The following is a 12,769-nucleotide window of genomic DNA, read 5'->3' as shown; positions in this document are numbered from 1 at the left end:
TAAAGACCTCATTCACCCTCACTTTCTCCAATGTGCTCGGTACAATACTTCATGCATTTACTTTTATGCTGTTCTTGTCCACAGCAGAGATGGTGGCTGACGGTTATTTGTCTCCAGTATGCTGGGAAACCAGGGAAGTCCGCTATATTACTAAGAGGGAGCAGAGTTGCTCTTCTTGGGAGAAGCACGATGATGACCTTATCTCAGTATATTATTAGGTAGTCATATGATGTAGGGTTATATTGATTGATTTTATGTTATCATATTTTATTTTTAATTTTTTAATTTTTCTTTTGAGTTACATGTAATTACAGCATAAATAACAATTAATCAGAAAAAGTAGACTCGGATCCTGTGATATTACAGCAGTTCCAGCCCCCCCATATTTGGACTCCGGGTAGCATCATGGCCGCCATGTCACCTCCTAGCTAGGTTGGTCAGCATCGGCTTGTTTCCACCTTTCCATCTTAATATTGTCTGCAGCTTGCACAGCTTCACAATTCAGACTCCAGAGTATCCTCATACTAGTGCGTCTTGTGCTGCCCGCCCTGGATGTCCTGGTCCATGTTCTTGCCATTTTACTCTGTCTTTACAGAGCTCAAGAAGCCTTTGATTGAGAAAAGAGAGATGTACTTCAAAGGCTCTAACTTTTTCCTTCTCAGCCTTGAGAAGACTGCAATGGTAATAAAACTCTCAATGTACTGTACAACCTCTGCCTGTAGGGGGCATCCATCTGTGACTCTCACCAGCCACACTGTGGTCTTTTCCCCAAAATCTTCAGAGCTCACAAGTAACTCTGGGGCCCAGACATCTAGGAGCCATCTGCACTCTCACCTGTCCCTCCATCTCCTGCCCTTAGTGCAGTGGCAACCCATTACTTGTCACCTGATCTTCTTTGATTTCTGATGTTCAATGTGTTGCAACTCTGTTATCCTGAAATAATAAGAGAAAAACATAATTTCTTCTCTAATGCTTAACAATTACACATAGTCATTACTGTAGGGAAGGAGATTCAGAAGAAACACAGAATAAAATATAGATACTAAATCTTACAATCATGCAACATTTGATCTGCGGCTTCTGAAAAAAAAAATTGTGTAAACTCTGTTTAGTTGTTATGATTTGCCTTCTTCATCTAATATTAACAAAATATCTGAACTTTAAGCACCTGTGTTACCCTATCTGCAATGTTCAATTCATTGTCACCCTGTATGGCTCATATTGTGGCCTCTTTAGCTGAAGCTCATTGCCCAGTAGAATAATAAATACACAACTTAATAGAATTGTTCTGAGAAAGTATTGAAAGACGAGGAACCAAATCTGTGACTGGAGGCCTGGTGCACCTGTATGACTGGTACTTTATTCTCCTCCATGGGGCAGGTGGAGGGTAGAGTTGCCAAGCCCCATAGAAGTGAATAAGAGCACCAGTCACACATGCGCTTCGACATATAGGTAACAATTGGAATTTGTAGTCTCTTGTTCTGGACAAAACAGCATCTAAGAGAGATTCAACGGGATTGCAAAAGAAGATATCTCTCACAAGTTCCACCTCTCTTTCAAGGAGAGGAAGTGTCTGTAGTCTTTAGAAATAGTCAGCTCATATAGCATATATGTGTTAACCTTATTTTACACCTCAATCCAATTTAGAGAAGTTAAAGGGGTATTTTGAGAATATCAACATCTAATACAAAAATACATTATGCTATAAATAAACAAATGCAACAAAACTCAATGGGGCACTGTCAGGCTTGCGGGATGTGGATCCACTGGACCACTGCAGAGAATGACTCAAGCCACTACCTGGGACCGGAGTCTAAGTGGTACCCGGTTTTCACCGGAGCCGTCCGCAAAGCGGGTCAGAAAAGCTGCGACGTGGTACCACCAGGGCGTTCCTCAGGCGTGACTTGTCTGCGGTGGCGGCCAAGGTTGAGGTACAAGAACGGCTGACAATCTCGTGATAGAAGTCCAGGCACAGGGTCAGGGCAGGCGTCAGAGATGCAACATCAGGGTTCAATCCAGGGTCAGCAACAGGAGGTCCAAGCAGAGGGGTACGGGAACACAGCACACAGGACAGCAGCACGGAGGATCACTGGTACACGGAAACACGGAGGAGCTCAGGTAACACAGGAACACGGAGGGACACAGGAACGCAGGAGACACAGGAACGCAGGCTAATCGCAGTAAAGCTTTCTCTCAGGCTGTGAGGCACAAAGATCCGGCAGGGCTTGCAGGAAGAGGCAGGCTTATATAGAATTGGGCAATATGGCCAGCGCCAATTAATGGCGCGCTGACCCTTTAAATCTTGAGAAGGGCCATGCACCAGTTTTGTGTCGGACTCTGAACATTCTTTTTAGTGCAAACTGCTTGCACAGGTATTTAAAAAGTGTCTGCACCACATTTGTGTCACATGCATTTGTGGAGCAGCTGCACTAGGCATCATGCGTCACAAATTAGGGGGTGTTCTCGTGCTCAGTTGGACCGTGTGCCAGATTTAAGTCAAACAGAATTGTGTTGCATGTCCTATGTTAAAGGTGCACTCTGTCGGAGCAGTGCAAGGAGAACCTCTGCACACTACACAGGAAAACTGCATTTAGTGCAGTCTGCACTGTTGTTAGTAAATGTGCCCTAAGGTCATTAATAACACAATTGAGCTTTTTTTTTTAATTTTTTTTTTATTATTCCCATTGTATTGACTTTCTAAAGTTATCACCAAGATGGCCACCACAGGATACTACAATTCACATGAGCCTTCATATCTCAGTAACAGCTCCTCCTATTCACGCTCTGCTCCCAGTGATGATCTAACAGACTGTCCTGCTCTGTAACCATAGTAATGATGTGTAACTGCCATCACTGCACATTGCCTCAGCCCCACTGAGATCTCAACACTAGTCATACTGGATGTGTCACATACTTTAGTGGTGTACCATGTACCAGCATGTGATACATCCCCCTATACAAGTATGAACTGCCATGTGCCTCCATGCACATCATGATCCAGTCCCTTCCATGTAAAACCCGTATCTCCTTCCAAGATACAGACCCATGACCATGGTTTGTGCTACACAAATCTTCATGTAGCTGAACTGAAATACCATGTATTATCTATTTGAGGAAGGTAGCAACCATGTTTTTCAAATGTGGGCCAACCCCTTAAATCCACCAACAAGGAAAGTTAAAAAGTATTCACCTGCCCTACAGTGCTACTTATAAGGAATTCCCTGAATCCTTCCAACAAAGTCCCCTGTAAATATATCCGTCCTGCCCCACAGTCCCGTGTAAATGCATCCCTCCTTTCCCTCCAGCTTTCTAACTTCAGAGTCATGTAACCACATCCCTCCAGATCCTAACCTTCTCTTATGTGATTACATCCCTCTTGATCCTTCAGCCCAATAAATGATATCCTTATTGTCCAATTCACCTGTATATCCAGTACTGTCCTGCCTCACACACCTTTACTTTTCTCCTCCATGAACTGATTAGCACAGATATCTGAGGCTTCTCTGCTCCTTGATAATGGCTCTGCCCCTAATTATGATAGACATGCTAAATCAGTGGCATCAAACCCACTTTAACCCCTACACGCACCAGGATGTACTATAATGTCCTGGTGCTGCAGGGGGTGTATGGAGAAAGCTCATGGGCTGAGCTGTCTCCATACACAGCTGGTGTCGGCTGTATAATACAACTGACAACTTCCTGTTACTGCCACGGCCAGTACTGGCAGGGCAGTGATGAGGCATTTTAATGCACTAGGTATACAAGCAAAATTGTGCCTCTCCCCCCCCCAAAGTGGCTGAATTAAGGCCGATCCAAACGGGAAGAATGAAATGACCCCCCCCCCCCCATTAAAAATAATAAGAAAGGCCAACTGGCAAATCTGGGCTGTTATACTGTTAGGCTGCTGCTGTCTCCTTCTATGTCTGTGTTGGCCTGGTGAATCTTGCTCTTCCTCCTGTAGTCTCCTCATTGCTGCCAATCCTTCTCCATCAGGTAGAGATCATCGTGGAAACTTCTCCAGGTCGTGACTTATCCCTGATGTCATTTGCCACCTTGGCACACTCCGCCCCTAAAAAACCAGTCAATATAATGTCCCCTAGATAATAGCTAAGTGCCCCCTGCATATACAGATAATACACTGCGACCCATCAATATATTATATACCATATATACTACCATATAATTTTCTCCTCATTAACCCGGTAGCCCCAGCACACTTCCCCAGTATATAGGTAGCCTATGCCCTAAGTATATAGCCAGCCAATATATATATCCAGCCCCATAGTATATACCCTGCCGGTCCCCTGCTCCCCCAGTATATAGCCAGTATGCCCCCCTGTAGTATGCAGCCATCCTTCCCCTCGTAGTATATAGTCAGCCACACTTGGTATATAGCCATCCTGCCCCTCTGTAGTATATAGCCAGCCCCATGTAGTATATAGCCATCCTACCCCCATGTAGTATATATCCAGCCAGCTCCATATAGTATACAGCTAGCCTGCCTCCTGTAGTATATAGCTAGCTTGTCGCCCTGTAGTATATAGCCATACTGACCCTTGTAGTATATAGCCAGCCCCCTGTAGTATATACCTAGCCCCCTTTAGTATATAGCCATCATGCCCCCTGTAGTATATAGCCAGCCCAATTTAGTATATAGCCATCCTGCCACCCTGTAGTATAGAGCCAGCCAAATGTAGTACATAGCCACCCTGTCCCCCTTTAGCATATAGCCAGTCCAATGTAGTACATAGCCATCCTGTCCCCCTGTAGTATACAGCCAGCCTGCCCCCTGCCCAATGTAGTATATACCCATTCTGGCTCAAAATCAGTAATAAGAGAGTTATGGGCTCAGCCCAACTGAGAGAAAAGTAGTAGAATCATTAGCCTATATAAAAGTAGAAAGTAAGTAACAACAACCCATCTGGGAATTATTCCTTGTCTGGAACAATACCAGATTAGTCTACAGGAACAACAGCAGCCTGGATGTTGTCATCAGCAGAAAGCTGAAGAGTGGTTCCTGTAGACTGGGGTGCGTTGTTAGCAGCAGCCAGCTGGAGACAGCCAATGGCAGAAGCAGGTACTGCAGGCACCATCGGGACATCTTCTGTTGCAGCTGGAGCTGTAGCAAGATGGCTAGCCTCCGGGAACAGAAAGATGGGGACCTGCAGCAGTGCCACGGGATCTTTGGCAGAATCCATCTCTTCGGGAGTAGGGATTCTCCCACTTGCAAGGTGGTACACACCAGATTCACTGACTCTTTCACCTAGGTGGGACTATGTCACTTACCGGGGCTCTTGGACGAGGGTGGGCACCTAGAGTTTCTACAGCCGCCTGTGACCCGCAATGCTTGCAGGTGGAGAGGCAGCCGGAGTGCTTACCTGAACCATGTCTGGTCCGTGCATGGCAATGGGACCCATGCTCCCTATCAATGTTAACGGTGTACTGACATGTGTCACCATAGGTGGAGCTGCGGCCTGGGGAAGATGATGGAAAGTCCAACCATAAATCCCCTTAATGGTCTTCGTAAGGGGGCATTTCTGGATCAGGAAACTGGGTGAAACCAGCAGCCCTGGGCCAGCGGGGACCCTCCAGGAGACTGAACTCAATCCAGTCCTCAACCCTCAGGTTGTGGAGACGCTCTAAGAGATTGGCGGAGTAACAGAGTGGCGGAGGATAAAGCTTTCCCGCCCAGTATAATCCTTGTGGTGAAACAAAATCCTTGCTGTTAATCAAGGGATCATATCTGGCCCATGGTATGATTATGCTGCACCCAGGCGTTCTCTTTCAACTGCCCTGCCATAAAACACTGGGCCTCTTTCTCTTGGTGGTGTTGCTCCAAAATTTGCCTCACAGAAATCCTGGCCGGGAGCCTCAACCCGTCCATGGGGCTGCGGAGGTGTTGGTGCAGGCTCGGGCTCCGCCCAGGAGATGGTGGTGCAGCAGCCGGAGCTGGAGCAAGGCAAACAGCGGCAGCTCATGGTGCGGCTTTAATAGCGGGTATGGGGGCCTCTTCTTGGGGAACCTCCTGGAGATCAACAGCCAGATCCTCGGCACTAGCATGGTAGCCAGGAGTGGAAGTAAGTACGGCCTGGGGAGTGAGCCGCACTCAGTCACAGACCTGAGGTAGGTGTCCATGATGGAGGCCCGAATCATGTCCCGATGGCCTCCGGATGGGGGGGGGGTACTGCCACTATAATCACAGTCTCAAAGGCCTTGAGGAACTCCAGTCCCTCACTGAGGGGTAGAGGTTTCAGTCTCGCAATGATGAGAGCTGCTTCTTTACTCCCCGAGGCACTAAAGAGTTTACTTCCTGTGCTGGGCTGACGGGGGAACTTTTGCACCAAGTCCTTCTCAGTAGGAGTTTCGACAGGCTGAATTTTCTCCTGCCCAACACAGTCCGGGTGCAGGATTCGCGCCATTCATGCATAGCTGAAGCTAAGCGCATACAGAATTCCTGCCAGTCAATTTTGGTGGACTGTAATTTCTTGCTGCGTAGCAGTCTCTGTGGAGGTTAATGCTTTCAGTGCATTAGCAGCGCTCTCACAGCACAGCAGAGCGGACACATTTCTTTTATGGGGGTCAACATTTTGGGTGCTGGAGCAGCGCTTGACAGGCAGCAGAATAACACAGTCTGAATTCAGAGTTCGATCACATTATGGACCTTAACCCAAGTTGCAGCAGGGTTAGGCAACACAGTTCAATAAACACAGTTCAATATGCCATCATAAGGCACAGATGTAGATATCCTGTTTGTGACGCCACTTGCCACAACAGCAGTAACATCAACTGGGTCGATATAGTTGGATATAGTTCCACATGAGATGCTCACAGATTGTTATATATGTAGCTTTAGGCAGGAGATAGTTGGCTATTTCAACAGCAGCATGATGCAGACTCCTGAACGTTGGATGTCTGCTTGGGAGCCAGTCTCCACAAGTGTGTCAGGACAGCATGCCACAGACACTTGCTTCTATGAAGCTCAGTAGAAGACCTCCACGAAAACAGTTTACTTCTAGCTGCATTACCATTTCAGCTCTCCCTAAATTGATAAGGCCGTAGAGAAAACCTTATTGAATGGAAAGGGATGTTCATTTCAGAACACTAGGTTTTCCCTGCATGAGCAGGGGTGTTGCAGATGAGACAGATCAGCAGTGGCAGCCATAGCGGTTGCTATGGGCCTGGGAGCTTCAGGGGCCCGGGCGGCGGCACATCACAATGTCTGCTGCACAGACTGCACAGCATTTCCGACCCAGTCTGACCGAGGCCCGGGCCCTGCTATATGGTGCTGCGCAACAAGGCCCCTATGTTCCCCGCCCCTGTGTTTCTGTGCCTGCGCCCGCCTCTGTGTTTATTGTGCTGCCGGGCCCCCGCCACTGTGTTTCTGTGCAGCCGCGCCCCCTGTTTCTGCCCCCTGCTTACCTGCGATCCGCCCACCTTCTGTAACTCCTCCAGGTTGCTCTGCGTGGCCCATGTGGCCCATCAGGTCGCGTAAGTCTCATGACCAGAGGCACGCGCTGCTACCTGGAGGAGCCGAGCCGCCATTTTCACTAGGAGTGAAGGTACACGGAAGAAGACATCACCGGAGGGTAAGTATATAAGTTTATTATTTGTATAGGGAAGGCAGCTAGGGCCTTTTAATTAGTAAAGGAAGGCTGCTAGGGCCTTTTAATTAGTAAAGGGAGGCCTTAGGGGCTTTTTATTGGGAAAGGGAGGCCCTAGGGGTTTTTTATTAGGAAAGGGAGGCCGCTAGGGGCTTTTAATTAGTAAAGGGAGGTCGCTAGGGGCTCTTAATTAGTAAAGGGAGGCCACTAGGGGCATTTAAATAGTAAAGGGAGGCCTCTAGGGGCATTTAATTAGTAAAGGGAGGCCGCATGTCATTAATGAGGGGACTGGGAGGCCACTGCTGGGCGTGTTATTAGTGAGGGGTCTCCTGCCTACCTTGGTTGTAACGGGTGGCGATCTGAGTCACTGTTGCCTTTCTATCAGCTCGAACCCGTCTGCCCATTCTCCTCTGGCCTCTGGCATCAACAAGGCATTTCTGCCCACAGAACTGCCGCTCTCTGGATGTTTTTTCTTTTTTGGACCATTCTCTGTAAACCCTAGAGATGGTTGTGCGTGAAAATCCCAGTAGATCAGCAGTTTCTGAAATACTCAGACCAGCCCTTCTGGCACCAACAACCATGCCACGTTCAAAGGCACTCAAATCACCTTTCTTCCCCATACTGATGCTCAGTTTGAACTGCAGGAGATTGTCTTGACCATGTCTACATGCCTAAATGCACTGAGTTGTCGCCATGTGATTGGCTGATTAGAAATTAAGTGTTAACGAGCAGTTGGACAGGTGTACCTAATAAAGTGGCCGGTGAGTGTATGTTCAAAATGGGAAGGGATTGGGAAAAGGTGCCATGGTCGTTGACGAGGGGAGGGGGGGTCCAGCCAAAAGTTTGCTATGGGGCCCACTCATTCCTAGTTACGCCACTGCAGATGAGAGATGAGAGATGATGAGATCCATGAGATGCATATAACACACAATGAGACTATCCAGCTCTGCTACATCTGAGCTATAACAAAGCTGTGCTAACTCAGCTATTTCTTACACACAGGTAGCTCAGCTGTGCCTCCTTAACCTGATATAAAGATCTTATCTTGCCTGTAGCATGTAGATTTACCCTCCTTACGCTGTTTGCATACCTCCCAACTTTTGGACGAGAGAAAGAGGGACAAAAGCCCCTCCCCTTTTTCTAAACCACGCCCATTGTCCCACCCACAAACATAGTATAATATCGACTTTGACGGTCCCCACATAGTACGATGCCTCTTACTTTGGCCACCCCCCCACCCCCATGGACCCGTATAATATCCCCTAATGCAAATCTGCAACGTATAAAACCCATCTTTAATTTTATCCTCCCTTTACATTTCGTTTCCCACTTTTATTTATCTCCCCAAACTTACACATAAATCTATCTCTAATCCTACCCCCACCCCTCCTCACATGGTGTGGTCCCCGTTCTCTATCCTCCTCATACTGTAGCCTCCTGTCCTCCAGCCTCCTCCTGTAGCCTCCTGTCCTCCAGCCTCCTCCTGTAGCCTCCTGTCCTCCAGACTCCTCTTGTAGCCTCCTGTCCTCCAGCCTCCTCCTGTAGCCTCTTGTCCTCCAGCCTCCTCCTGTAATCTCCTTTCCTCCAGCCTCCAGCCTCCTCCTGTCCTCCAGCCTCCTCCTGTAGTTTCCTGTCCTCCAGCCTCCTCCTGTAGCCTCCTGTCCTCCAGCCTCCTCCTGTAGCCTCCTGTCCTCCAGCCTCCTCCTGTAGACCCCTGTCCTCCAGCCTCCTCCTTTAGCCTCCTGTCCTCCAGCCTCCTCCTGTAGCCCCCTGTCACCCAGCCTCCTCCTGTAGCCCCATGTCCTCCAGCCTCCTCCTGTAGCCTCCTGTCCTCCAGCCTTCTCCTGTAGCTCCTGTCCTCCAGCCTCCTCCTCCTGTCCTCCAGCCTCCCCCTCCTGTCCTTCAGCCTCCTTCTCCTGTCCTCTATCCTCCTACTGTGTCCTCCAGCCTCCTCCTCCTGTCCCCAAGCCTCCTTCTGTCCCCCAACCTCCTCAAGCATCCTCCTGTCCTCCAGCCTCCTCCTCCTGTCCCCAGCCTCCACCTTTCTTCTAGCCGCCTCCTGTCCTCCAGCAGCCTCCTCCTGTTCCGCAGCAGCCTCCTCCTGTCCCGTAGCCTCCTCCTGTCCTCCAGCAGCCTCCTCCTGTCCTCCAGCAGCGTCAGGAAGTGTAACAGTCTGTGTGTGAGCTCGTCTTGGAATGCAGGGGGAGGGGCAGGGGAAGGGCCGAGACACTGCAGGGTGAGACAGCAGAATCTTTTCATGTGCAAAATATGTCCTGCACAACTCTAAGCCAGAAAATTAAGGGTTGCATCCCACGGGAACCGAAATTGTGTATACCAGGACAGATGGAGACATGATCCAGCATCCAGAGAGCTTCTCCAGGGGTCACAGTGGGCAGAGAGGTCAGTTTATAACTAGGGGTTATCTGCAAGTCTGGTCTGCTGAACTTCCTGTATTGTATACCCCCGTCTGCTCATCTTGTACCTACTATATCAGAGATCTTACCTCTGCAGAAATATCAATTGATTTAGCAATGTTCAGCTTATTATATAAGACTTTGAGCCAAAGATTTTAATGCCGCAGGAAAAGGTTGTTCAGGGTTATGGCAGGCAATTGTCACATCATCTGCGTGTAGTGAAATTGTAACATCCGTACTGGCGTCATCCTCTTTCTGTGGTATGTGACTCTGTTGATTTGTTTGTGTTTTACTTTGCCTGTCATTTGCCTGTAAGAACATGCACTTAGCCGGTTGGCTCATTTGGAATTGTTTGCACCAGGAACTAGGATTAGAATCCTTTCCTTAGCAATACAATCCACAAAGGGAGTGCGATCGGATATTATCTCACATATACACAGACATACAGCACATACACATAACATATGCGCTCACATAAAAAGCATATATACCTCACATATATACACACACATACAGCAAATACACACATACATACAATTCTATGTACAGCATATACAGCATATATACACACCCAATATGCATATTGGGACACGAGGAACATTAGTAACAACAAATTAATTTGATAGAAACCCTGATACTGAAATTCTTGCACAGTGGGTAGAATATAGAGCCATGATAACTCTTTCCATTTCCAAAAATGCTACATTTAAGTAGGACAGCGTTCCGGTACCCCTCTGCACCCTATCAAATGCTTTTTCTGCATCTTGTGACAGGAGTGCACCAAGCAACAGAGCAACATTGAATCAGATTAATTATACATCTCGTAGCGTCTCTTGTCTGTCAACCAAATACAAACCCAACCTTTGGAAATCCAATCTGGGAAAATTATCTCCAGCTTTAGGGCCAATAGTTTTGCATAGATTTTTACATAAGAGTTCATTATAGAAATTGTATGGAAGTTTCCTGTGGATATAGGAGGATTAAAGTGATTCAAGATAACCTATATCAGTGATGGCAAACCTTTTACATGTCGAGTGCCCAAACAACAACCAAAACCCATATATTTTTCGCAAAGTGCTGATGCGACAATTTAAGCAGTAACTTATTACTACCTGCTCTGTCACAGGTTTAAATTGTATTGGCACCTGAGTACACTAATACAGTAGAAAGAAGGAGAAGAAGTTTGGATTATCATTGTAGCTTCCTTCTAGGGTCCTTGGCTGCCTGGGACTGCAAGAGGCCTTGAGTCCTGTCTGGTGAACTCTGCGCTGGGGTGATGGCATGGGTGCCCATATAGAGGGCTCTGAGTGCCACCTCTGGCACCCGTGCCATAGGTTCACCACCACTGACCTATATGATTGCTTACAAGCTAAATTTAGCTATAAAAAGCACAGACTAGATACTTTCAAGCCACTCCACAGGGTTTAGTCAATTATGAGTGCCTATATACACTTCATCCAAAATACAAAGGGGCAGATTTACTTACCCGGTCCATTTGCGATCTAGCGGCGCGTTCTGTGTGCTGCGCTGAAGTTCTTTGGAGTGCACTGAAGTTCACCATCCTCCGCTGGGTGCAGGTAAGCGTGTGTCAAGCGACACTTTTTAAAAAAAAAAAATGCGGCGGTTTTTCCGAATCCGTCGGAAACGGAAAAATTCGGGTAAACCGCCGGAAAAACGTGATTTGGGCCCTTAGTAAATGAATCCCAAAATGTCCAAGTAGCAGGATGTGCAATAGTTATTTAAAACTTATATCCAGCATATCCAGCAAGTAAAATCTGTTTATGAGTAGTTACAAGCCAACATGCTATCCACAACTCATTATTCACAAGAGTGTTCACAATATTATTTCTAGTGGAAGGGTCATTACTAGAGATGAGCGAACATACTCGTCCGAGCTTGATGCTCGTTCGAGCATTAGCGTACTCGAAACTGCTCGTTGCTCGGACGAATACTTCGCCCGCTCGCGAAAATGGCATCTCCCGCCGTTTTGCTTTTTGGCGGCCAGAAACAGAGCCAATCACAAGCCAGGAGACTCTGCACTCCACCCAGCATGACGTGGTACCCTTACACGTCGATAGCAGTGGTTGGCTGGCCAGATCAGGTGACCCTGGAATAGACCAGCCCCTGCCTGCGCTGCTCGGATCATTCTGTGTCTGGATGCCGCTAGGGAGAGAGCTGCTGCTGGTCAGGGAAAGCGTTAGGCTGTTCTATTAGAATAGTGTTAGGCAGGAGTGATTCTACAAGAACCCAACAGCCCTTCTTAGGGCTACAATAACGTTATACATTTTTTTTTTTACTTGCAGCTAGTACCATATTGTGAGGAATTTGCAGGGGGACTTGCTACCGTTGTGTTTAGCTCTTAGTGACACACATATCCACCTCAAACACCAAAGTGGGACAATGTATTAGGGGTTTGATTTCAATTAGGCACAGTCTGCCAGTTTCTTTTTATTTTACGTTTATGTTTTCATAACTCAGCGTCATCTCATCTGGCATAGCAGTGTGATTTCATACTTGGCTAGAAAATAGCCATAGGAGAATCCAAACGGCTTACTTAGGCCTACAATAGCGTTATATATTTTATTTCTGGTTGAGCTGCTGGTGGCTGTCCTTGCTGTAGTGCATCTACTACCATATTGTGAGGAATTTGCAGTGAGACTTGCGACCGTTGTGTTTAGCGCTTAGTGACGCACATATCCATCGCAAAGACCGAAGTGGGACAATTTATTAGGGGTTTGATTTCAATTAGGCACA

At 47.4% G+C, this 12,769-nt stretch overlaps 2 protein-coding genes across 2 annotated transcripts in view; one reads left to right on the top strand and one right to left on the bottom strand.

Moving 5' to 3' along the window:
• The window catches only part of RPL31 (ribosomal protein L31), a 435,376-nt gene that overhangs the window by 336,144 nt on the left and 86,463 nt on the right, over window positions 1–12,769 (bottom strand). The gene's annotated exons all lie outside the window — the stretch shown is intronic.
• The window catches only part of LOC140118225 (interleukin-1 receptor type 1-like), a 73,942-nt gene continuing 65,063 nt past the window's right edge, over window positions 3,891–12,769 (top strand). The window contains exon 1 of the mRNA XM_072135858.1: window positions 3,891–3,993. The gene's annotated coding sequence lies outside the window, so the exon portion shown is untranslated. The remainder of the gene's footprint in view (window positions 3,994–12,769) is intronic.

The sequence above is a fragment of the Engystomops pustulosus genome, chromosome 2 (genome assembly GCF_040894005.1).
Source record: "Engystomops pustulosus chromosome 2, aEngPut4.maternal, whole genome shotgun sequence".
Taxonomy (NCBI): Eukaryota; Metazoa; Chordata; class Amphibia; order Anura; family Leptodactylidae; genus Engystomops; species Engystomops pustulosus.
The sequence above is the reverse complement of the archived record's forward strand: the minus strand, read 5'-3'. Positions and strand labels throughout refer to the sequence as shown.